The 24,059-nt window shown below is 40.1% G+C and overlaps 1 protein-coding gene across 4 annotated transcripts in view; it reads right to left on the bottom strand.

Moving 5' to 3' along the window:
• Positions 1–13,364, bottom strand: part of INSC (INSC, spindle orientation adaptor protein) — a 141,023-nt gene extending 127,659 nt beyond the window's left edge. For 2 of the 4 annotated variants that reach the window (XM_027700900.1, XM_027700924.1), the window contains exon 1: positions 13,171–13,364. The gene's annotated coding sequence lies outside the window, so the exon portion shown is untranslated. Of the gene's footprint in view, positions 1–6,668; positions 6,731–12,844; positions 12,914–13,170 lie in introns of those variants that run through there. The other 2 variants (XM_027700910.1, XM_027700916.1) reach the window with 2 other exon arrangements.
• Positions 13,365–24,059: the final 10,695 nt, after the last annotated feature.

Below are 24,059 nucleotides of genomic sequence, written 5' to 3'. Positions count from 1 at the left end.
TAATCAGAGATCAGGGAATGATGAAACCCATCTTCCCACTTGCACTGTGTCATATGTAGATTGCACATTGCCTGAAAAAATAAATAGCAAACCCCTGACAAAAAGAGAAGATAGGGATTTATTCTTGCTTTGCTTTTAGGTACCACATATCTCAGCTTGAACTCTACAAATTCCAGGAAGCCAAAGAGCAAATCAGAACAAACAAATCCAACACAGCACAGTTTTGCCAGGTTTGGCACAGCCAATCTGCTGTTTTAGCAATTCCTATAGGAAGTGGTCTCCTTGCACATCAGTTTTAATTTCAACCTTTGAGACCACTGCCTACTTAGAAAAACATTTTTGTCCTTGATTCCTGGAATCTGTTCTCATGTGGGCCCAAGACTAAATGAGACCTTGAGTAATCACTTTTTTTGCTCCAATTTACCTCATGATTACCTTGCTACACGTATGTTTAAATCACTTAACAATGATTAGCAGACCTAAAGTCTTCCTAGGAAAGGTATCACATTATGCACAATGAACTAAATTTTTGCGTCAGACACTTATGAAAATTTGGCTTCATAAGAACACTTATCACAGAAACCCCCAGAACACATTTCCCTATCCTCACCACACCACAGTATGTGATGTGCCACAGCCATTTCCTCCTCCTGAGGATGCACATAATTGTGGTATCTGAGATAATACTACAAGAGAGGAGAAACGCTAACTTTTGAAATGGAAAAATTGTAGTTTGTACAGTAATTGCGGGCTATCATAAACACCAGAGTTACTTAACTGCGAGACAGAAAACAGAGTCTGGCCCCAGTTTGAGGTAGTTAAACTCCACAGCAATCAAAAGAAAAATAAAAAGTCTTAAACACAAATGCACTTTTTTGTTTTTACCAGAAACTGTGAAGCATCTCAGCTGCAATAAATCAGAGGGTGAGCCAGCCAAACTACTGGTCTCCCCTCCATGAGGATCCTGGTCCTCCTGAGAAGGTAGAAAAGAAAGGGGAGGAAAAAAAAAAAGAGGAACAGGCACCAACTTGAAATATTCTTTCCAAACGTAGCAGCCATTAGCCAGGTCAAAGGGAGGCAGGCACTGCAGAGTCAGGTATTGCTTTACAGAGACCTGGAACCGTTACAGAGCTCATCTGGCATTTCAGATATGATCTCATCTCCACCGATGGGCACTTTGTTTATGGAATCAAATCCATAACAAGTAATGAACAGATTGACTTGGCACATAAAGTCACACTTCATTATTTCTCCAAAATCTGGAGTTATAGTTACTTATATTTAGTATATGTAATAGCTAATAAAGCAATTTAGTTAATACAACCTGGAAGCTAAAAGAATACTTTTGCAACACTGTGATGGGTCAGTTGCCTCCTTCAAGCAGATTTTTCCCTCTTTAGCAATATTATTCAATTTTCTTCATCCCCATCTCATTTTCTTTAAACCAATTACCCTTGTGCTCATTCCTTCAATTTATTTTGGAGTTAGCCAGGCTGGGGGAACGAAGAGAGGAAAAAAAAGTATTTTAAGTTGAAAAAAACTCTAGAAAACTTGAATATATTTTTAACAAAGAAAACTTGAGGTAGTGTGAAAACCTCTTTATATATTATCCTTTCATAGGAACTTTTCTCCCCAGGATAGTTCACTGTTCTTGTTATTTAAGGAAAAAAAAAAGTTCTAGCTCCTTATTCTTCTTCCCCTTCTCCTCTCCTTTCTGACACACTGTATTCACTTTTGAAAGAAATTGGGAATTTTGAGCCTTTTCTGTACCTGGTATGTTAGCTGTTACAGAGACCTTTCATTAGTAGACTACACAAATGCTTCTTGAAGCAATAATGGTGCAAAACAATATTCTAAAGGAACAATTTATTCATGTGATAAGAATTGCCACATTTATTTTCCTTAGAAATAGATCTGATTGATTTAAAATTTCTACTTTGAAAGCCCATCAAACTGCAGTCTGCCTTTGGCAAATGGTACAGAGATTCACAATACTAAAAATTGGTTTGGTTTTGTTTATAATAAATGTTTTAATTTCTATTATTTTGTGATGTAGCTTGTTGTGTTCAGGTTTTGACAACTACAGTTAAAATTCCACTGAAAATACAAACAAATAAGGAGAAGGAATTGTTTGTATGAATCTCCCTATCTGTGTCTAAAAACCACAAGATTCAAGAGAAAAGCCAAAATTATCCCATACAACGTACCACTAAGTGCAAAAGCTGCCAACTAGGATCATAAAGGCAGAAACCACAAAGGGGAACTCAAGGTATATGGATCCTGATTAATCTCAAACTGTTCTCCTGTCTCTTCTTGAGGCACAATTGTCAGCCTCTCCACAGAAATAGCTCCAAAATCTGCCACCAGGTGTTTGCGAAATAACCCCACTCAAGGAAAATGCACATTTTTATAAGCACCTCATTTAGATGCCATGTTTATCCATGGAAACCAGCAAGGAAACTGTGAGAAGAAAAAAAGAATATTCTTGAATCAAATAATATTATCTGGGTTACATCCTGTCATCACAAGGTCATTTTTCTGTGCAAGTAGATTTTTGGTGAGAGATGGAACAGAACACTGGTCCATGGCACTGCTCTTGAGCACTGCAGAGTGGTACCTCCATTCCCACTAAAAGTTACAATTCAAAAGAGACAAAAATAGTGTTTTCCTTATGCAGTTTATGAGTAGGATCATTTTTACAAAGTGATTTATAGGATTCTGAAGTCCTACTGTTACTTTCAACTCTAGAAAGAGGCTTTTGTTTTTCTTTTTCTGTCTTTAAATAAGTTCCTAAAGAAAATTGAGTCAAGTTACTTCATAAAGAAAGTAAATTCCTCACTCTTGTCTATTAGTGCAGTAAAAAAACACACAATCCTTAGGACTCAGAGAGCATCCTTCCATCTTTGGCTTTAGTTTGGATGAGGAGTTGTGCTGCAATTATAGTCTCCAATGTGACAACCAGGACGTTTCTATCAATCTTCTTTGAACCTCATCTGGATTGTTACCTTGCTCAGAGCAGCATCAAAATTAAGATGGTAGTTTGATTTCCAGTGGTCATCATGAAGGGAGTATGGAGGGTCCAGAAACATTAGAAATTTAAATGATCCAATTGAAAGAGACACCTCTGTCCTCCTCGTTTTTCATATTTGTCCTATTTTTGTTTAAAAACAAAATGCAGCAGTGGCATGTTCATAACTATGAGCAAACTGTTCTGCCATTTTTATACTTTATTATGAACAAACTACTCTAACAGGTTGGCAAAGGGGTTCATAACAGTCCTGGCCATTTACAGCATATCTTTTCTCTGCTTTCACATCTGCACAAAACAATGACACTCAGACCAAAAACAAAGACTCTATTTTTACTACATTGCCACCCTTCAACACCAACAAGACACTTACCAGCACTACAATTTACTGTTACATCATTTTGGACCTGTGTGTAGTACCCAGGCCTATTTCATCACTGACCTTTCTGCAACATGCGTTGGGTCCTCCATGATATTATGAAAATAATTGTATAAACCCCAACTCAACTTTTGCTAGAGATTAACAGATCCAACAGGATACAATCTTCAGTGAACACAGCTATTTTAAAAGTCTTGACGGGAATTTGCACACTTTTTTAGAGATTGGCAGACAGTGGGTCCTTGGGGTCATTTTCGAGACATAAAGTAGATCTTGGAGGCTTAGAGGAAGAAAATGGGGGAGAGCACAGATTTATGCACTCAGGAGAAGACACTAACTCCAAACTACTTACTAAGGAATTTACAGCATCTGCTGTTTGACTGAAACAAGCTCACAGGTGTTGGCTGTATTGATCCTAACTTGGGAACATGTTTTCTGCTCACATTAATTATGAGCAAAGCTTCTTTTTTTTTTTTATACTCCACTCCCCTCTAAAAAAACCCAGACCATATGCACACCTATGACTAGCTGAGTAGAAAAAAAAATAAATAAAATTTAAAGTTGCCCTATCTTCCAAAGTATAGGAAACCAACCTCTAAGTGGGAATCAACACAAATGTCCATCCCTACTTATGAAAACTCAGTTGCAGCTTGAAAGTGCAAAGGTGGGTTCACACATGTAGTACATACTCACAACCACGCAGAAGCAGTATAACTTTCAAAGTTAAACAGGTTCAGGAGGTGTGAAATTTTCTCTCCAAATCCTGCATTTCATAGGCAATGAATTGCTTCTCCATTCGTAGAGGACAACAAAATAGCAATGAAATCTTAGAGGACACTTTACAAGGAAGCATATTTAAGATTTATCCCAGCTTCAGAGACATTGACATTATTAATTCCAAATCCACACTTTGTACTAAAAAAAAAAATACAGCAGTGATTTACATTTCTTCACCAAATCACCTCATGTTGGCTGTCCAGCCAATTGAGGTTTGGTTTTGTTTATTTCCTTGAGGTAATTCATTTTGAAACAGCTTCTTTGCACAAGGTGGTACCTCTGCAGCAGGGCTCTCAGGACCATTGTACTCAGTGATTGCTATGGGTGCCTACCAAAAGCGCTTTTCAGAGGAATACAGCTAGGACAGGCAAGTGTAAATTTACTAAACCAGCTAATCCTTGACACATGGAACAGAAAAGGGCAGTTCTCTGGCCAAGAAAGTTCTCTCACAACTGGACTGTAGAAAGTCTAATGTAAGTGAAGAGAGTAAGGTGGTGTTCGAGCCAAGAAAGTTGAGAATATTTAAAGTGAAATAATTTGAGCATGCTGATGTTTTACAACTGCTCCACCAAGGTGTTTGTAATGCCCAAGATAAGGCCCTAAACCCATATCTGGATCGCGAGTTGTTAAGAAGAAAACCTATATTTTATTAATTCATATATGCAGACTGTAAGTAGTAAAACCCCTATATATAGAACAAAATTCTGTAACAGACACACTCACTGTATATAAAATGTGCTATATCATGCTGTGGCTTCTTGTTCTAGGACAGAGATTGTAACCGAAGAAATATCAAGTTCACAAATCACAATTTGTTTCAACATCAACAAGCGTTCAGTTGTCCGGTTTCACTACTCTCAGAGCATACTGATAGAGCTGTCTGCTCAGCCTTACACCTACGCAAGGGAACATTGCATTTTCCTAACTAGTAGCTGTGTTCACATCCATGGGGAGTGGCACAGACCAAGTTTTATCAAAAATAAAAAGTCTGAACTATCTTTTGAATTCCATGTTGCCTATTTTCCAAATTTAACAACAAGGAATTACACCAAGTCTACCAATTACTTGACTTCTCTCACATGATGAGATTTAACCATAAAAGAATCTTCTTTGTTTTTCTAGGTTTAAATCCAGGTCATGCATGCTGAAAGATATCTATTGCTTACACATTTTACAGGCCAACTACCTGTTGTTGCTTCTGTATATAAATTTGTATAGTCATACACTTATATATATACACTTAGCTTCATTTACAAGAGATTTAGGATTGGCTTTATTTTAAAGGTATCTGTTTTTCCGTTTTTATAGAAGGTTTTGTCTCATTATCCCAGCACTGCTTCCCACCTGGCAGTGGCTTGAACTGACAATGATTCTGTAGGCTCTGGTTCCATTCACTTGAAAAGCCTCAAACTTGAGCCATTGTTGAGAAAGTCAATTGTTCAAAGCTGTGCAGCTTAATGGCCAGAGGGTACTTTTTTTAGGGTGTGGTATTGCTATGGCCAGAACTTTGGTGGTGCTTTTTTGTTTTGTTTTTTCTAAAGATTAGATAGCCACCTCCCCCCTTTGTAATTGTTTGAAGTGACCAAGAGGGTTGGGTGTGAGAGAGAACCACATTCCTAAATATCAAATATACCCCTATCCAACATAAAATCTGAACCAACAAAGACAGAACCATTTCTTTGCAATTTAAGGATGCTCATTGCAGAGCAGGACCAAGCACAGGGTTCTAGATTTAAAATTTTTAAGGCCTTTCCTGACACATGGAAAGATACTTGAATAGAAGATGTATATGTGTCATACATACACAGTTTAAAGGCTCACTCAGCCTGATGGATGGTATACTAGAGACCTAACTATATTTTAGTATCTTGAAATCATTCTCATAGATATCTATTTCAGTTACTGCAAACATTTAGTTTAGAGCATAAATTAGGGTGCTACCAAAGAGAGATTTTTGACCCTAAGCCTCCAGCCTATGCAGACTATGAGAAAAGGACAAACTAAATGCCCAAAAGATACAAGCTGCCCTCCCTACTTCTGCAGCCAAGAAGGTGAAAGGATGATCTCCATGGTAAAGCTCAGGCAGCCTCCTGTAACATGCACTAAGTAGCTTGCTGTCCCTTAGTCTCTCTTGGCAAAGGCTCCCATGGAACAGCAGTAACACAAGAAGTTCGAAGAGCTCATGAGGTAATGCCCACGGGGAGGAGAGAGTCTGTGGGATATAGCTACAATGCTGTGAAAATACCTCCAAAAAATACTGAGCAAGAAGGCTCAGCTGCCCTGAGAGCTGAGCAGCCAGTGCCCTCAGGAACATCACCAAAAGGCCTTACTTTACAAGAGAAGATGGTCTGGCTTCACAGTTTATATATAGAGCCAGGGGTTGATGTTTCACCATCATCATCTGACTCAAAAACAGTCTTGTTTTCAGCTTAAAAAAACACACCACAGAGTAAAATCCACAGAAACAATCATAGCCATACTTACACAATCTCCTGGTTCATGACAAAAAGCCATGGCCTTCCTTTCGTGCACTGGAGCTGCACCTTCTCTTCCTGTCTTAAATTGCTCTCCACTGCAGTGATTAGTCAGTGAGGTGCACTGTCCTTATGTTTGTTAGGCACCATTTAAAAACTATGCTCCACAAGCTGCTGAATTTAAAACCCAAACCCCAACTCCTCTGTGAAAGGCACAAAAAAGTAGATGCTCCCCTTCGACAGCCACTCCTAAATACTTCCCAAGCTTCGTATTGTAAATCTAACCCACCTGTGCAAGCTGGTAGAGAAGCACAGGTTGTGCTTGTCAGCACTAAACAGCAGCAGAAGGGGAGCAATTAAATAAACACAAGAGAAGCTGTGGCAGAGGAAAGCTATCCTTCTCACAATCAAGGCGATGGCGAAACTCCCAACAAGAAGCAGTGTTGCATCCTGCATCAGCAGCCAAGAGCTCAGTGCAATAATCTTACTATTCCTGCACCTTCCTGTGCAGCTTTCTAAAGAAAAATTCCCAGTGCATTCCTTACACAGCGTGTCCCTTATCTTCTTACTAGAAACACAAGAAAATTCTTTGCTCCCAGACCCTGTGCTGTAACGCTGATCACATTTCAGTCCAACTGATAAATAAAGAAAAGCCTTACATAACAGTCTTCATTCAAGACACTTAAATCTGCAGCTTCAAATCCTCTTTATGTACTTTCAGTCACATAAAAGTAACTTTCCCCTAGAAGAAAACCAAGGATGGTAGAAAAAGCCGACGTATTCTCCTGGCCCATTTAACAAATGAAACACTTACTTTCTGTTTGGTGTAAAGTGACAGCTGGCTTATTAAAACTGACACTGATCCTCCCGAGAGGATTTCAGGGAGCGAGTCACACAGGTGAAGGTCAAAACAGCAAAGGAATTAAATGAGGGGAGGAAGGAAGCAGCTTTCTCTTAAGGATAAAAATTAGCTCACAGAAAAGCTATTCCTAATGTGGGCCTCACTGGTTGGAAATACAGCACCTGCAGTATGTTCTATTCTGGAGAAATGATTCCAAGACACTTTTTTGAATTTAAGTTTTTATACCTTGTCACCAGCCCTGCATGCTGCAGTCAGGACCCCAGTGCAGGTCTCGCCTGCAAAAAGGGCTCTGTAAGCACAGTCTGTGCCATGTCACTGCCTGACTTATGCAGTGTCAAAGGCAACACGTAAAATATTCTTATTTATGAATCATATATCAATTCTGACATATATGAAAAGGATAATTAACATGTAATGACACATTTTTTAAAGTGAATGAGATGAAAGACACAGCTGTACTGTCTCGGTGAGTTTTAACTCCTGCACCAGGCACACACAGCTGGCTGCAGAGCTGCACGAGTTCTCTGGCTCCCTCAGCAGACCTTCCGCAGGCCAAAAGAATTAAGAGTTTAGCCAAGAGATGATCAGTTTTCGCCAAGGTTTGTTTAGCACTCCGGCTTTTGCCTCCCTGTGTCTAGCCCTGGAAATGACCTCCCCGCAGCACTGGGACCTTGGCAGCCACTGCACCGCAGCAAAATCTGGGGAAGGAAGATTACACCCTCACAAGGGGAGACACAGAGCTGGTGAGACAGGGTGTATCTGATACATGGCTCTGGAGAGAAATGGGGGTTTGAGCCCTGGCCAGAGTCAGAATTCCTGTCTCAGGCGAGGTGTACCATCTTCCTGTGCCAAATCCTTAATGGGAGATAGAGCCCATATTGCCCAGGTTGTCTGACTTTTATTCCTTTTCGTGTTTACTCTCCTGAAATTACAACAGTGAAAATAAAGCAACACCTTTTTACTAACCCTGACTCCACTGCACTGAGAAGGGCAGTATATCTGTGTCCCAGTAGACAAATCAAGGATGTGAGTGCTGGTGCACATGAAAATGCTTCAACTAGGCCAACACTAAATGACTTTGGTGTGAGCCATTCCTTGGGACACCCTGCAACCAGTGAGTTTGTTCTCCTTTCACACTTTGAGAGAACAGAAGAGCAGCTGAAAGTGCTAAGTTCAACCTCAGTCAGCACAGCTCCCTCTGGAAAACTATTACTCTGAATATTTCAGCTCACTTCCTATGCTGGTTTTAAGTCCTTCCTAACCAAGAACTCAAAAAGAATCAGAGTGAGCAGTTTCTGGCTGAAAGTGACCCATCACCATCTGGGCATTTTGAGTTTTCCTAACAATTCTAGAACTCAGTGAACTGCATTTGGATTTGAAGGGAGAGGTCACTAAATTAAATCTGGCAGGTGCCAGCACCTCTGGTTGTAATTTCAGCCCTCTCCAGGCATGCTTGTATGATTCAAGGTCCCAGATTTAATTGTTCTTTCATGTAGATATGACTTACTTAAAACTACGAGTTTTAAGTACTACTCTGGCCTATCCTGGCCAGAGTCAAATTAATATGGCTCTACTGACTACATTAGGGTTCTGCCAGTGTGACACAGTGACAGAGTCTGGGTTGTGAACATATAAAACCAGCATAATTTCTCTAGAAGTAGCTTTTCACTGATCTCTGTTAGGTCTGACCAAAAAGTTTTCTCTGTAACTCTGAATTAGTACAATTTTGATGAGTTGGCATTCTGACATCAGAAATTATCATGTGCAGCTCCATGTGAGAGAGCTCAGGACCACCAAAACCTGGTTGTTGTGACTTGATCTAACTGAGGATGAAGGTCCAAAAATAAGCACGTTTGGGAAGAAATTTTTGACTCCTAAAATTTATCAAGCAAGTAATTTGGTTTATTGAATACTGTGGTCCCTTTTCAGATCTAGGCATGGCATACAGAGCAGTACATAACCCTTTTCCCCCTAAACATGAAGAGTAAGAAGAGAAATGTGTTGTTAAATGGTTCGTCTACAATCAGGGGGGAAATTACAACTATTTAGGCCACCAGACATGGCACAGGTGGCCCTGTACCCAAAGGAGCTCCCAAGGAAATGTTTCCCAACCATTTCTGGCTGTGCCACAGGCTTTTCCTGTATGACAGGAGACCTGGGCAGGTTTAAATTCACAAAATGTTATAAATTTGCTAGGTGACTAAGAGTGACACAGAGCAGGTGTATTATCCCAATATGTCACAACCTTCCCAGAAAAATATGAGTCAGAAATCCAATTTCCAATTTTCAGTGCTCCTTCAAATCACTGCAAGCAGATTTGAGTTGGCTTGCCAGGTTATTAGTTTTTGTTTGGCAACACCTCTTCCTTATGCTAACAAGGTCCGTACAGTAGGGCCTGGATGTCAAAGGTACACTCAGAAATATGCACAGAAGAAAGGTAGGATCTGAGAAGTTTGGCTTAGCCATAAAGGTTTGCAGAGTCTCAGGTCTTCTCTTCTGATCTACTCCAATTTCAATTAACAGTTTTAATTCTGATGCTCTGGATAATATGCTGAGCTTGAGCACGTATCCATGGAAGACCCCAAGGAATAGGTATAGGTAATCAAATACATTCCTTGGCTCTGCACAATTTCTATGAAATACCAAAACAAGCCACTTGCATACTAGTCACACAATATAGAGCACTCGCTCAAATAACATGCTTGGGTAGAAATGAACTAATAACTAGATCTAATCTCTTTTAAAGGTCACAAGCCTGCTAAAATGTTTTCAATGCATTTTCAAGTATAAGCCTACCCAAAAGTTGTGGATCTCTTTCCTTCTGCTGGGTTCACAGCACGAGGTGTTTTCCCTCCCTGCAGAGTTTCACCTGCAGAAGTTCAGGCCTTCCTAGGGCTTTTTATTTGCAATCTGATGTCTGCAGAATGAGTGTCTTTCACCATACCATCTGTCCCCTGCTACCTCCCACTCCATTGACCTCTGCAGGCAGAGGGATAGAGTCCAGAAAACACAGGAGCGATAGCAGGGAAAGAACTGAGCTACTTGACTTGTAACTAAGCACAATCCGTTTAGAAGTCCAATTAGAAAAGTTATGGTTAATCCCCGCTTGGGAGGGAGGGACGGAGACAGGCAAGCAGGCAGGAAGAAGCAAGGATGAAATCTTGTTTAAGAGATAAGAACAACAGTATCTAATCCCAGCTGAAGTTCTTCCCTTTGTGCTTAACAGAAATTCACTCCATTGGGTCCTCCGTGCCATTAATTTACTCTCCCAAACTAATCTAGTTTTCGTCAGGTGACCTGCATTATTCAAAGAGTCTCTTCCAGCAATCAGGAAGAGGGCACAGGTACATGTCCTCTGAATTTCCTTTCAGACAGCACTTCCAACTCTGATGCTCTCAGAGACCCATGAAGGGCTGAGACACCCCCTACACCCCAAAACTTTTCCATATGGACCAGTGCCATGCATTTTATGGCCCATTAACACCAGGTAGCTACCTGGGGAGATGACTGAAGAATGAAGAATGGAGTTAATTGGGCCAGGTACACAGGAGACAAAAGAAAGTTGTCATGTGGTCTCTCATGCCACTCTAGCTGATTACGCTGGTAGTAAACCTTGCACTCCGAGACCACATTTGCTTTCCAGGCCCAAGAAAAATATGTGCTTCCTCCTGTGTTCATTAAGTAGGTATGAAGACTAGTATGCAACTCCTGCAGGAGGAAAAAAGAGCTTTACATGCCTGTGCCATCCTGTATGTGCTTTTCCAGCAACTTTCTTCAAGCCCATTTTATTTTCTCTTTGATCACCAGAAATTTCTGCCAGAAATGACACATTAAGTATTTGGCATTCAAAAAAAAATAAATAAAAAAGGTCAGTGGGTAAAAAGCACATCGACACACAGAATGATAGTCGTAAAGAAACCAGGAGCAATGTCAGTGCCCTTTGGAAAAAAAATTACAGAGGCCAAACGATGACTGCCAAAAAATACTAATATCTTTTATTAGACAGAGTATGTCTTAACCCCATTTTCCTTAATGCTTTAATACACATTTTACCTCATATGACACTGATGAAAATTTAAAGCCAGCTCAAAGAGTACAAAGGTGTATAAAAGAAGCAAAGAAACATTTGGATTTCATCTTTACCAAAGAGGAGGAAACAAACCTTTGTTTGTTAAGGATTGTAAAGTGCTAACGATGTATTATCTACTTTTCAGTCTTCCGAGTATCCTCCCTACATACAGCCATGTAGACCTAGCAAATCCATAAAATATTTCATTTGTCTTTTTCTACAGATGCAGTACAATTTCAATCTCCAACACAGTGTGCATGGTTCTTTGTGAGATTTTCACCAAACAAATTAAAATCAAACTGTCCAAGGACTGAAGTCCTGCAACATGAAACTGCAAAAGATTTTTGAAGTAAATATTATATTCCTGTGTCAATCAATTCCAGCAAGATTCATCATGCATATGGAAAGATCCTTGAACTATTAAACCCCAGATAGGTGGGGTTTTACACAATATTATGAAAATTAAAACAGATTTGATGTTATTCTAATATCTCTGACTTTAAACTACATGGTTCATTTAGTTAAAGAGAGCAGGGATAGAAAAAGCAGAGAATAAAAAGTTTTTATGAAAATGGCCCTATTTTAGGAGGAACCTGGTACAACTGACTTTACACTGCCAACACACTTCCACACCCCATCTGGATATAAACCACTTTAAACATAAAACATAGATATACCATTACAGCTCTTTTTGGTCTGTCTGTAGAAACTGCCACATGTGCAACCGAGAAAAAGTATCTAACCCAGTAATAACTTTCCCTTTCCAAGAGGAAATATTTGCCTCAGCATACGCAAGTTTTAGAAATACAGAAATGAGTTCCTAAAGGCTGAGGTACGTTCACTTACCACAGACATCAGATAAGACCATTCACATAAAGTGAAGATATGGTTCAAAATAAGCAACAACACAAGAATGTGTGCTAAGATACGGAAACACAAGCCTTGAGCAGCAGAAGAAAGCATTCTGAAAAACTGTATTATCACATACATATTCACCTCCTTTTTCACATTCAAAGCATATGAAAGTTCCACTCCAAAATGCATTGACAGAAAAAGTTGCTCAACTGCTTAAACTTTGCATTGAACACACTCACTACCCTTACGAAGTACCAGTATAGATTTAATTTCACAGACAGCTCAGAAGACTATGGACAAATATTATCACCCAATAGTAATTAGCACTTGCCCTCATTTTCTTTCTGTATATACCAACAAATAACCTTTTTCTGCTTTTCCAGCTGAAGCAGCCAATTACCTGCTGTGCACTGTAAGCTCCCGTCCACATTCCCCAGGAAAGGGATAAAGTGCCGTGCAGCACAGTGAGGAGAGATCACTCAGATGCAAAATAATTCTGAACTTACTCAAAGTCTCTCCACTGCGTTTGCAGGCTGAGCTATGTGTTAACTGTATTTATTCACTACTGAAAGACTACACTTTACAGTTATAACCCTGGCAAATACTGAGCATTTAAATAATTCTGGTTTTGCTTATCTGCACAAAGGGGTTTTAGTCTTCTAGCACAGCTGTACACAAAAGAATAGAGTGCCATTTCAAACCAAAACTCCTGAAGTTACTACTTACCAGCTTGTGATTATATATTCAGTAAGCCCGATGAGCTGAAAAGATTTTGTTGCAGGAGACAAAAGTTACAAAAAAGCAGGCAAAGTTAACAAAAATGAAAGGAAACTAGCGTAAATCCTCTCCTCATTCATCTAGTCAAATGTTCCTGAAGACTAAAAAGAACCTTAAAGAAAATGCTCTCAGCAAAGACTACATCCTCTTGTCAGTCAAACCCTGCATAGTTTCAGCTAGGCATCCGTCCAAAAAGACATGGAATTATTCTATTTTTGTCTCCCAATGCAAGTGGAAACATTTTTACAGATTTGTGGTGAGGATTTCAATTTTTGTAGTGGTCAGCTAGTAGAAGAATGTAATTAGAGACCCTGATAAATGTAAGACAGTCCAGAAAGGAGGAACTGGATAAATCTGGAGATAAATAACAGTTCCATTACAATACAGTCTGATCTAAAAGCACAATGAAGACTTTTAACAAGGTTAAAAATCCAGATGTGGTTTACTGGAAGAAAATTGTAAAAACTTTTTTTTGAAAACAGCATTGTTGTCAGGAGTAGTGGAATAACACCAAATTTTCAACATATGTAGGTGATCTTTTTTAATGAAATAATTTCAGTAAAAAAATTTAATTATATTATTCAGAGTACTAAAAATTTGGTTTACCACCCATGTTATGTCTGGTATGTTAGTGTTTTTACTCGACACAGTTGTTACCTTAGAAGTACTTCACATGTTGCCTATTGCTGTCTTACAAAATAAACTTTCTAAACTTCTGGCTTTGTGAAGTAGGAAAATACTTTGGAAATTATATGTTTCATTTCTGTTGCATTTAATTTTTATTTTTATTATATCAGTGAGAAAGTGTGGTCATTTCCTGTGTACGTTCAGCCTGGAAGGTGACACCGAAACTCAGTGAACATCGTTACTGATCCGCTGAGCTATTCAGACCCGAGACTTTCCTCACAAGGGAAGCTTTTAGTTCAATTCCGCAAAGCACTGTCATCATCGAGGAGGCTGAACTTTTGTCCCCGCTGCCTTCTCCTCTCTGCTCCAAATTCCTCACCCATTGCCCCTTTCACACTTACTATTTTGCTCCCATCAATCCTCCTCCGATGTCCTCCATCGCTGTCCTTTTCCATTATGCACTGATACCCCTTTTTAGTCTTCTTTACAGCTCTGAGTCCCAGTCTGCAGGTCCTGCTCACTGGGTGAATGCCCTGCCCTGCCTGTCTTAGGGCTTCTCCAGCCACTGCTGCCTACTGGGTTACCTTCCACGCTACTTCTAAGTGTAGAAAGTTCCCTCCTGACTTAGTCCAAGAAGTAAGCTGGTCCTGGCTGTCACCATCCCTCAGCTCAAAGCCTTCATCTACATGCACTAGAAGACATGAGAGAACCACAGCAGTAAGTTAGAGGATTGTGAGGAACAAACAGTACATATTTTAACAGAGAAGAAAGGAAGCACTTGCTGTCCCCCCGTTCTCCATACTTACATGTTGTTTTTTTGCTCAAATGTTTCAAGTTCCCTTACAGTGTGGATGCCCTTGGACATCTCTTATTACATTTTGAATTAGTCCCTGGAATAACAGGATCCAGTCTTTTTACACTGCTGGACATTATCGCAAAGCAAGCAAGAAATAAGCTCCTCCTTTAACATCTTGCTACTTATTTTCTTCTTCCTCAAATCACAGCTCTTGTGAGATATATCTTTCTACTGAATGAATAGACTTGTTTTAATTTTAGGGATAAAAAAAGGAGATTAAAAAAACCTCTGTGTAGACAAGTGCACATTGTAGATGGGTACCCACACATTACCAGAAAAGACAACAGGCTATTAAAGCTTCAGCAGAACTAGGAACTTGCTTCCCTTTTGAAACATCTCAGGCACATTACTGTGCAGGTTTCTCTAACCAGGAACATGACATGCTACCATTCCATTCTTTAATTCTCATGTTTGCTAAGAGTGGGGCAAGAAAATATGAAAGAGAGAAGCACAAGCTGGAGCTCAGGGATGCAGCAGAAGGGCAAAAGGAGCCCTAACTGCTAAGGTGCAGTTCTGCTTGGATTACATTTGGGAAGACAGGATTAGGATAAGGTAGGATTATCTTTATTAAACTTGCCAGCCCTTTTCTTGCTGACATAGGAGTTGAATTTCTCCATTTAATCCTTAGATACAAGGATACCTGAGAAGACTCTACCTCAGGCAGGGGTACCCAGGAAACCATAAACTTTCTTCAGGCTCATTTTTCCCTCAGACTTTCTGAAAAAAGCACAGCTTCATCCACTCCTGGGTCCTACAAGCCTGCCATATCAGCTCTGGTGCCTACTGATGGACTACTCCCAGTTCTCTTTTACCAAGGAGCCATTTGAATCCAACCCTTAGCTCAGACTCCTGATACCCTCTCCCATAGTAACACTGTGGCTGTTTTTACAGCTTGCTCCTTTCTAGGTAGCCTTTCTCACCAGACCCCTGTGAGCATGCCGGGCAGAACGGCCCAGTCCTTGCACCCAAGGCAACTTCACCTGCATCTTCTGAGCCTGGTATGATGGGGGAGAGGACGGTGCCTTCCAGTCTGGACCAGCACAGAAGTTTTGATTTTTCTTGTGCCTGCCCAAATCTGATGCCAGTTCATCTAAAGGACGAACAGTGCTTTTAAGATGAGCAAAATACTGTAATTTAGGGAGTTCATAATTTACCAAAATACTCGTGTATTTTGTGCTCAGCACAGCTCCCACGCAATAAAAGACTTGTGGTAACATAACCTAGACACCAAGGCTCTCAAACCCTATCTTTCCCACAGCAGTGAACAGCCCGCCAGCATTTCCACACCTTCTCTCTGCAGTGGAAAACCCAAAGAACCAGCTGGCACTGATGCAGATCATTGTTAAACTCCACTACCACCAGCACCTAACGCTGAACACAATTCCCAATCATGCTGATATCCAAAATGCAGGAAAATCATCAAGACTTTGCACTATTAACGTCTAATTAACATCACATTTCTTGCTGACTGGCTATCAGCCACTATTACACCAGTATGACATTGACTTTTAAAATGGAGATGTTTTATGGCACTGATTGCTTAACTGTCTTGTTCCAAAATTGCCCGGTCTCCAAAATCCATCCATTTTAAAGAGTTTCTGAGAGGAAAAAACCTCTGGATTAAGATTACTGTTTCATTATTGGTCAGAGTGTTAATTTCCTTCCTGTGATACCAGGCTGCTTATCATTTTTGACAACACATTTAATTACTGTTACAACCCCCACAACTTTTTCATAGGTGCTGTCAAGATTATTTTAATTAAAATAATATCTATACAGAGGTTAATGAAAACAGGGGAAAAAATTCCAGCAGGAATTTGTCATTTGCCACTCTTCATTAGTGGGTTCATAAGAAACCAAATTCCCACAGTCCCCACGACTCATGGAGACTTAGTGGGACCAGGAAAACACCCCTGGATGGCTTCCACAGAGCTACGGCTCCAGCTCACCCATTTTGCCATGCAGAACCAGCACCCTTTCCACAGAGTAATTATCAGAAAAAGTCCTTGTTATTCTCCTCAGAAATACTAATGACCATGGGACATATATAATCTCCTTCATTATGTCAAATGCTACTTTGATAGCACCAGAGACATAACGTGGGATCACCTACATTTATCAAAGATAAGACAATGTGGTATGAAGAAATGCATTTCTTCTTATACATTTCAAAACCAACTGAACAATACATGGGAATCCAATGCTTCCAACAGTAAATGCATTTAGACCCACACGCTACAATTTTTTTTTCTTTTTTGAAGTAGATGAGTCTCCACTTTAAATAGACCCTGCATATAATTAGACAAATCAATATCTATTGAACAATATTTTTCTTTTTTTAGTTAGAAACCCTCACTTAGTGCTAAACCATATCTCTGCAAACTGCTAATCTAGCAAATAACAGGTTTTCAGTCAAACCAGCTCACTTTGTTTCTGTCTGTGGTTACAGCTCACAAACTCCAGACTTTCAGCAAAGTTTCTTGAAGTAACACTCATAAGTGTAGAGTTCACTCATTACCAATTTTTCCTCCATTTTAAACACAATTTGCATGCTGCTTGTGTATTTTCGTGTGTAGATGACAGCAGACCCATCAGTCTGACCTTTAGAGTCAGTTGTCTATAAATTCTGGCTCCTATCCCTCAATCATTTGTTTGTTCTGTGGTCTAGCTTTCTGTTCCATGATCAAACCACCACTACCAGTTGCTTTTTATTTGGAAAAATAGTCACCTCCCCAGCTGACCCACCTCTGTGCTGTGAACACACACCTATCAAAGAGAAACTGCAAGGTCTGCATCTCTACAGGCAGTAGAACTACAAAGGTTGTTTTCCTACAGATTTCCATGCTTTCCAGTTTATTAAACTTTCTGCTCTCAGTTCTTTGCCATGTGCTGTATTACATCCATTATGGCTCCCCTGCTTCCTTCTAAGAGACCTCTCGAGTTCATCTCCACATGACAAGCAGTTCCTGAAAGAAGAAAGCAGCTAATTCCTTGCTTTTCCCTTAGTAGGAAACCACTGGGATGCTGATTTTGATAAAACTTGGGGAAATTTTGTTCCTATGAGATGCTGGGATTTTACAGACTTTCCTAGTTACACAGCTGTCAAATGTGTCCCACTCCCACCTGTGAAGTGACTGTCCCAGAGTGAGGATGCTGAGAACTCCTGCTCCATTCTGGAAAGCAGAGCTCTTTGTGTTGCAGCATAACACTGAACAGCTGGTTGAAACTTCTTGCGGGCTTACTATTGTGTTACGTACTGCTCATGTAAAAAACATGCAGTTGTTAAATAAACTATACATTAGCACCAAAAAAAACCTGGGAAACAAACTGGAAGGAATCCCTTATGAGGTCAACACTGCTGCTCTTCATCAAGGAGAGACAGAAAACTGAGGGCCTACTGCAAATAAGGAAAAATCTGTAGGCACAGTGCCAGTATCAGGGAGGGTTTTTTCGCCAAAAGACTTCTTCCCACTGCATCTGAACACGTCATATTCCCCCCATCCTGCCGGCAAGCATGAGTGTTGCTCTGTTAAAGGGAACTTATTTTAACGTAAAGTTGCCAAACATAAATCAGCCTTGAACAGGAATAATTAGAGCAAGTTAGAAGATTAAAACCATGGGAACAAACTGAAATATACAACAACTTCTCTGTGGCCGTGATTTTCTGCGGGGGAGGCAGAGGATTCTTGTTCTCAGTCACTCTCCATTGGGGCATTTTCTAGTAAAGGGGCAGCATTGTCGCTCGCTCTCAGACTCAGATTTGCTCATGCCTTTATCGTGACTGTGATGATGCCTCAAAGCCTTTTCTATTAGCCTTTCCCATTATAAACCTTCTTTAGCTCATAACAGTTCATATGCTTTCTGCTGTAAGGATAAAGGAGCTCTTCACTCACACTGCAGTGATTCTGATTACTGGGAGGATATTTGAAATATAATATTGTGAGGAGAGGTATAATTATGTCTGTATTTGAATGGAACTATTCTAAGAGGCTTTGCAAAGGAAGATTGTCATGGCTGCTATAGGCCCCTGGGGTCAAGTAGTTCTTTAGGAAATAGTCAGGACCTGAAAATGGTCTGGTTGTTTTTTGGATGCTTGGCAAATTCCACCACCTTCTTAGGAATCTGGTATTAATTATTCTCATTGTAAGGGCTCAGACTGGTCAGTAAGCACTGTCATTGACACCAGTGCTCCTTAACACTCCTAAGGGTACCACCAACATTCTTTTCTATCCCTGGCTGCTGGATGTGGTTGCATCCTGCAATTGCATTCACTCAATGAAAACTATTATTTCTGCTGAGCCTGGATTTCCTTTTTTCTCTTCCTCATTTCATTCATATACTGGTTTCAGCTGAGATTGAGTTAATTTTCTTCCTAGTAGCTGGTACAGTGCTGTGTTTTGGATATGAGATGAGAATAATGTTGATAAAACACTGACATTTTAGTTGTTGCTAAATGATGTTTGAGTAAGTCTGGGGCTTTTGAGCTTCTCACCCCACCACACCAGCACAGGGACTGGGGTGTACAAGGAGTTGGCAGGGGACACAGCCAGGACAGTTGGTCCAAAATGGCCAGAGGGATATTCCATAACGTATGCTGGCATAGTCAATATATGAAATGGGGGGAAAGTTGTTCAGGGTCTGCTGCGCAGGAACTGGCAGGGCATCAGTTGATGAGTGGTGAGCAATTGCACTGAGCATAACTTGTTTTGTGTTTTCTAATTCTTTTATCATCATTATGATTGCTATTATTTTCCCTTCCATTTATCTCCTATTGAACTGTCTTTATCTCAACTCACGAATTTTATTCTTTCTTCCCAGTTCGCTCCCTCATCTGACTGGCATCAGGGGGAGATGGCACAAGTGGATGTATGGTGTTTATCTGCCTGTCAGGTTAAACCACAACAATCCAGTGTAGATTAAATAGCGTCCCAAATTCTGTTAAGACTAGGGCACATTTCTTCCTCCATACAGCTTGTGGTCAGGACTGGCCCCCCAAAAATTGAAAGGGGGAGAAGGAGAATAGTCTTCCCTCTTGGAATTAAAGGTTTGAATTTTAGCCCTTTCCAGTTTATCTCCTCCTATTTTACTTTTTACATAGTCTCACTTGTGTGTATTCTCAGTCCCTGCTTAGCCTTTGCTCTGTCTTGCCCCCCACAGTAATCGGGCAGTGCCTACAGCAAGACACAACCAAAGTCCTTGCACAATCGCCACTCAAGTTTTTTCTTAATCTTCTCACTAGAAAACATGAGCTTCCTTTCTCCTTTTCTGCCTCCCTCTTGGATTTATTCCAGCAACTTAATGCTATACAAGCAATAGAGAAAGTTAGAGGAAACCCAATTTTTCATTTCTCTGACAGCCTGACCTAGGCTGACAGCTCTGCAGAGAAGGTAAGGTTTCCACATGCTCTTCCCACCCATACAAGCACTGTGGCCCAAAACAAGCAGTTTAATCAGGGTTTTGCCAAGATATCCTAAAGTAAGTTTTTTCTGAAAAATCTTCCCATTTTGTCTTGTTTATGGACACAGTGCTCAGCCGGGCTCTGTCGTTCTAGTAAGACCTGCTTGGTGCAGAGCTAGTTTAGAAATCTGGCCTGAGGAGTGATCAACCTGTTTTTAACATAATCTTTTTTTAAAAATACTACCAGTCAACATATGTTTCAAGGGAGGAACAGATCCGAATTTAGGCTTAAAACATCAAGGCCCCTTGGGAGAGCAGGCTGCAGGCAGCATCAGTCAAACACAGGCTGAGAGGAGTCCCAGTGATCCCGAGCGCCATTCACGTGATTTCCACAAGCTCAAATTACAGTCTCTCAGGAACACAAAACAGGGCACCCAAATTAGTCCAAAGAAACACTACAGAAATCACACAACCTCTGCCAAGGTCAGTTTAAAGCAGCAGTTGATGGTTGTGGCTCTGTTAACCACATCCAATCATGCAAGAACGCCGAAGTCGCTGGAGCCCTTCCACAGAATACGTGTAGTCTCCACATTCTAACGTTGTCCTCCATCACAAGACAAGATCAAGGCTTTGCCATCCAAAAAAACCAAGCTGAATGGCTGGGTGGCTCATGTGCAGAAACATCTGGACTGGATAGGGAATAACACACAGAAAATAGCCAGTGAGAGTGTCAAAAGTTCAGAGAAGCAGTAGCTGAGCATCATCCTATTTCATCCTATTTCCTATAGGCAAAGATATCACAAAAAATGAAGTCAGAAATTGAAAGTCCATTGTGCAGAAGAAGCCAAGACTACATAACTTTTTAGAATGAACAGTTTCCCATTGCTCTCTTCTCCCTATAAATCATGCTCTCTTACAAGTCAAGCTCAGAGAACAAAGTACCAAACCTGGTACTGTAGATAGCTCCAGTCACCAGGCAGGAAGGGGAAGGCCTGTGACAGTAGCAACACATAAATATGCATAATTTCAGGGAAACAACACTAAGACTTTTCCATTCCTCTGCCTAACAACACAATCTCACCAAGTGGAACTAACAAAGGCAGTATGCACATCTGCTACAGGAAATGCAAAGACAGCAGTCTTCTACCACACAAAGTTGATAATGTTGTATTAAATTGAAACCTGCACTGTTAGGACGAACCATGTCTCAGTCTCCTGCAAATTACTGTGAGGAAAAAAATGCCTTTAAGAAGAGTCACATTTTCCAAAAGCCATATGCTTTGATATCCAGTAGCAAAACAAATAAATTTTTGTTTCTTATGACAAAGGATCAGATTAATTTGTTAAATTTTACTCTAGGATTACAAGGCATCCTAATAAGCTTTAATGAACTTTCCCTTTAATGAAAAAGAAAACCATTGTAATAAATTGTAAATTATATTTTTTAAAATCATCAGAGGATTAAAAAAATTGTTCTATGGAGGAACATCTGTATCTTGTTCTCGGGTAATTTCAAGTAGTATGACAGCTCAGCAGTGGTCACCATCAGAAGGAAACCAGACATCCAAAATGGGGTATCAGATGAGTTAAATTAGTCTGCATATTAGTATATACTTGGATGTTGTAATAATACAGTGTTAAAAAGACATTATGTTACAAAGTCACATAGAGGAAAGCTTGAGTATATCAGCTTTCCCTTGATTCGCTATTGCCCAGTTCAAAATGCTGCCCCGACTTCTATGCTTTTACTCTTTTTTTTTACAAAGTTCTGCCTCACTGAATAGGCAGCACAGATGGCACCCAATGAACAGTATTTTATAACTCCTCAGCCCTTGTGACACTGCATGTTTTGCAAACCCCATGGTATCACCCATTATTTTCTTATAGCACCTGTCATCACTGCCACATTCAAGCCCAGAACAAAGCTGAAGTGACAGCACGATTCTCCCTGCCAATGGTTCTCTGCCATGAGTGGACACCAGCAATCAGACTATCATGTGGTAATTTTGAATCTTTTAATGCTTCCACCAAAGTTTGTAACGGCGTTTTGAAGAAAAAACGTTCTTTTGGGAAGGTGGGAGGGTGGGATTCCAAATTCATTCTACAGAGGGGTTTCTACCTTCCCTTCACCCCCAATGTGATCTTTCCTCCAGAGCTGTAGAGTGAAACAATGCTTCACTCACACCACTACTGGCAGGCTTCAGAAGAAACTCCTTCACAGAACCATTAAAAATAAACTTCCAAATACTTTTTTATTTGAAAGGCCAGTTCATTTTATAAACACAATTGACCTTACTATCACAATTTTCTCTACTACAGCTTCTCTATGCCGGACACCCTCTCTTAACTTCCCTACTCAGTACATTAACACATCACTGATAATTATTAAACCATGACAGCAGTGGGAGTACCACACCCCAAGATACCTACCTTTTGGATGAGGCTGTACTGTTCCTCACCTTCCAAAGGCCAGCTGGGAAAATGCTTCATGTGCTAAAATTGTGTTATTGGTACACACTGGTTTTTGCAACCCACTCTGTGTTGACATCCTCTGTGTTCTTGCAGTTATCTGTGATATTTACTATGAACCATCATCAGATTTCAGCCAACAAGCCTGAAGATGTGTTTCTCTTTAAAGATGTGTAGAAGTCCATTGCTTTGCAGCAAAGTCCTTGAATGTGCTTTTAATTTTATGTCCATTGCACTGGAGCATGCACTTAACTAGGCTTTTTTTGGAATTAGATTGATTATTCTTAGATGAATTCTTATTCTTTTTCTTGGACAGCTACCAAACACAGTTGTTCCAGCTCATTTATACAAGACATTCATTTTTGTGGATGCCTACCTGGAAAAACAGGTCAGGTGCACAGCACAGGCAGGGCTGTGCCTGGCACTGGTCTCGAGTTCAAGGCTGTTCACTATGATAACTCTCTCTGCATCATTTAGGACCCAATGAATAATTCAGTGGAGTCTCATTACTCCATCAGTCTTTTTTTGTTTACTGCAATATCATCCCGGGGTTCAGCACCCATCTGGCTTTAGGCATAAAACCTGGGGAAAACATAGCAATTCACAAAGGCTGGGGGGAATCTTTTTCTGGGACTCTGGAGTCCTACAAACTCACAGTACCTCTGATTTTCTGTTAATGAGAAAGTCAACTGACTTGAGAAATTAATCGATACATACATCTTGTCTTCTTTACATGCTGTGGCAAAGATCTTTTTTCTCACTGGCTTGAGTTGAAAACAAAACACACTGGAATCCGGGGAGGTCTTCCAAGAGCAGGTCAGGATGCTCTGTTCCTCTTACATATTTAGGGCAAGGCCTGTGAATTTTATTCTCTAATGCAAACAAAATAAGGATTGGTGTATACAGCAAAAAATCTGCCAATGTCCCTCTCACACAGGTATCACTCTAATAGACATGTGGCTTGTAACATAAAACACAGCAGGACTTTGTTATCACAGAGATACTGTGTAGGGGTGAAGAAAAGTTATCAAACACTTAGACCAGACCAGCTAGATAAGTGAAAATCTGAAATCTGTATGTTATTATGCTTGAGAGCAATGCTTCTATTCCCGTGAATTTACATTTGATTTTTCCATCTAAATGTTTATCAGTTAATAATAGGAGCTCCTGCAGAATATAAACTTATTACTGAACTAATCTGGATTAAAAATGGGAAGCATATTTAACATCTTCATTTAGACCAATAGCAATACAAATAATTGATTTTCCTTTAGGTCATCTGAAAAAATGATAAAAATCCAGAAAGACATTTCTCATTTTCAGTCGCTTCTCTTTAGAGAGAGAACAAAATTGGTTTGAACGTGAGTAGCAAGTGCCATTTTATGTGAAAAGACTCAAAAGTTACTCTGACTCACTCACACCTCTTGGTAACTGAGTTATACCAGAGACTTTCTGTGGCTCCTGTGCCCTCTAGCTTCTAGAAGATGTA

This window comes from Neopelma chrysocephalum, unplaced genomic scaffold (assembly GCF_003984885.1).
Source record: "Neopelma chrysocephalum unplaced genomic scaffold, ASM398488v2 Primary Assembly neopelma1_24, whole genome shotgun sequence".
Classification (NCBI taxonomy): Eukaryota; Metazoa; Chordata; class Aves; order Passeriformes; family Pipridae; genus Neopelma; species Neopelma chrysocephalum.
Note: the sequence above shows the minus strand (reverse complement) of the source record. Positions and strands in the feature narration are given on the sequence as shown.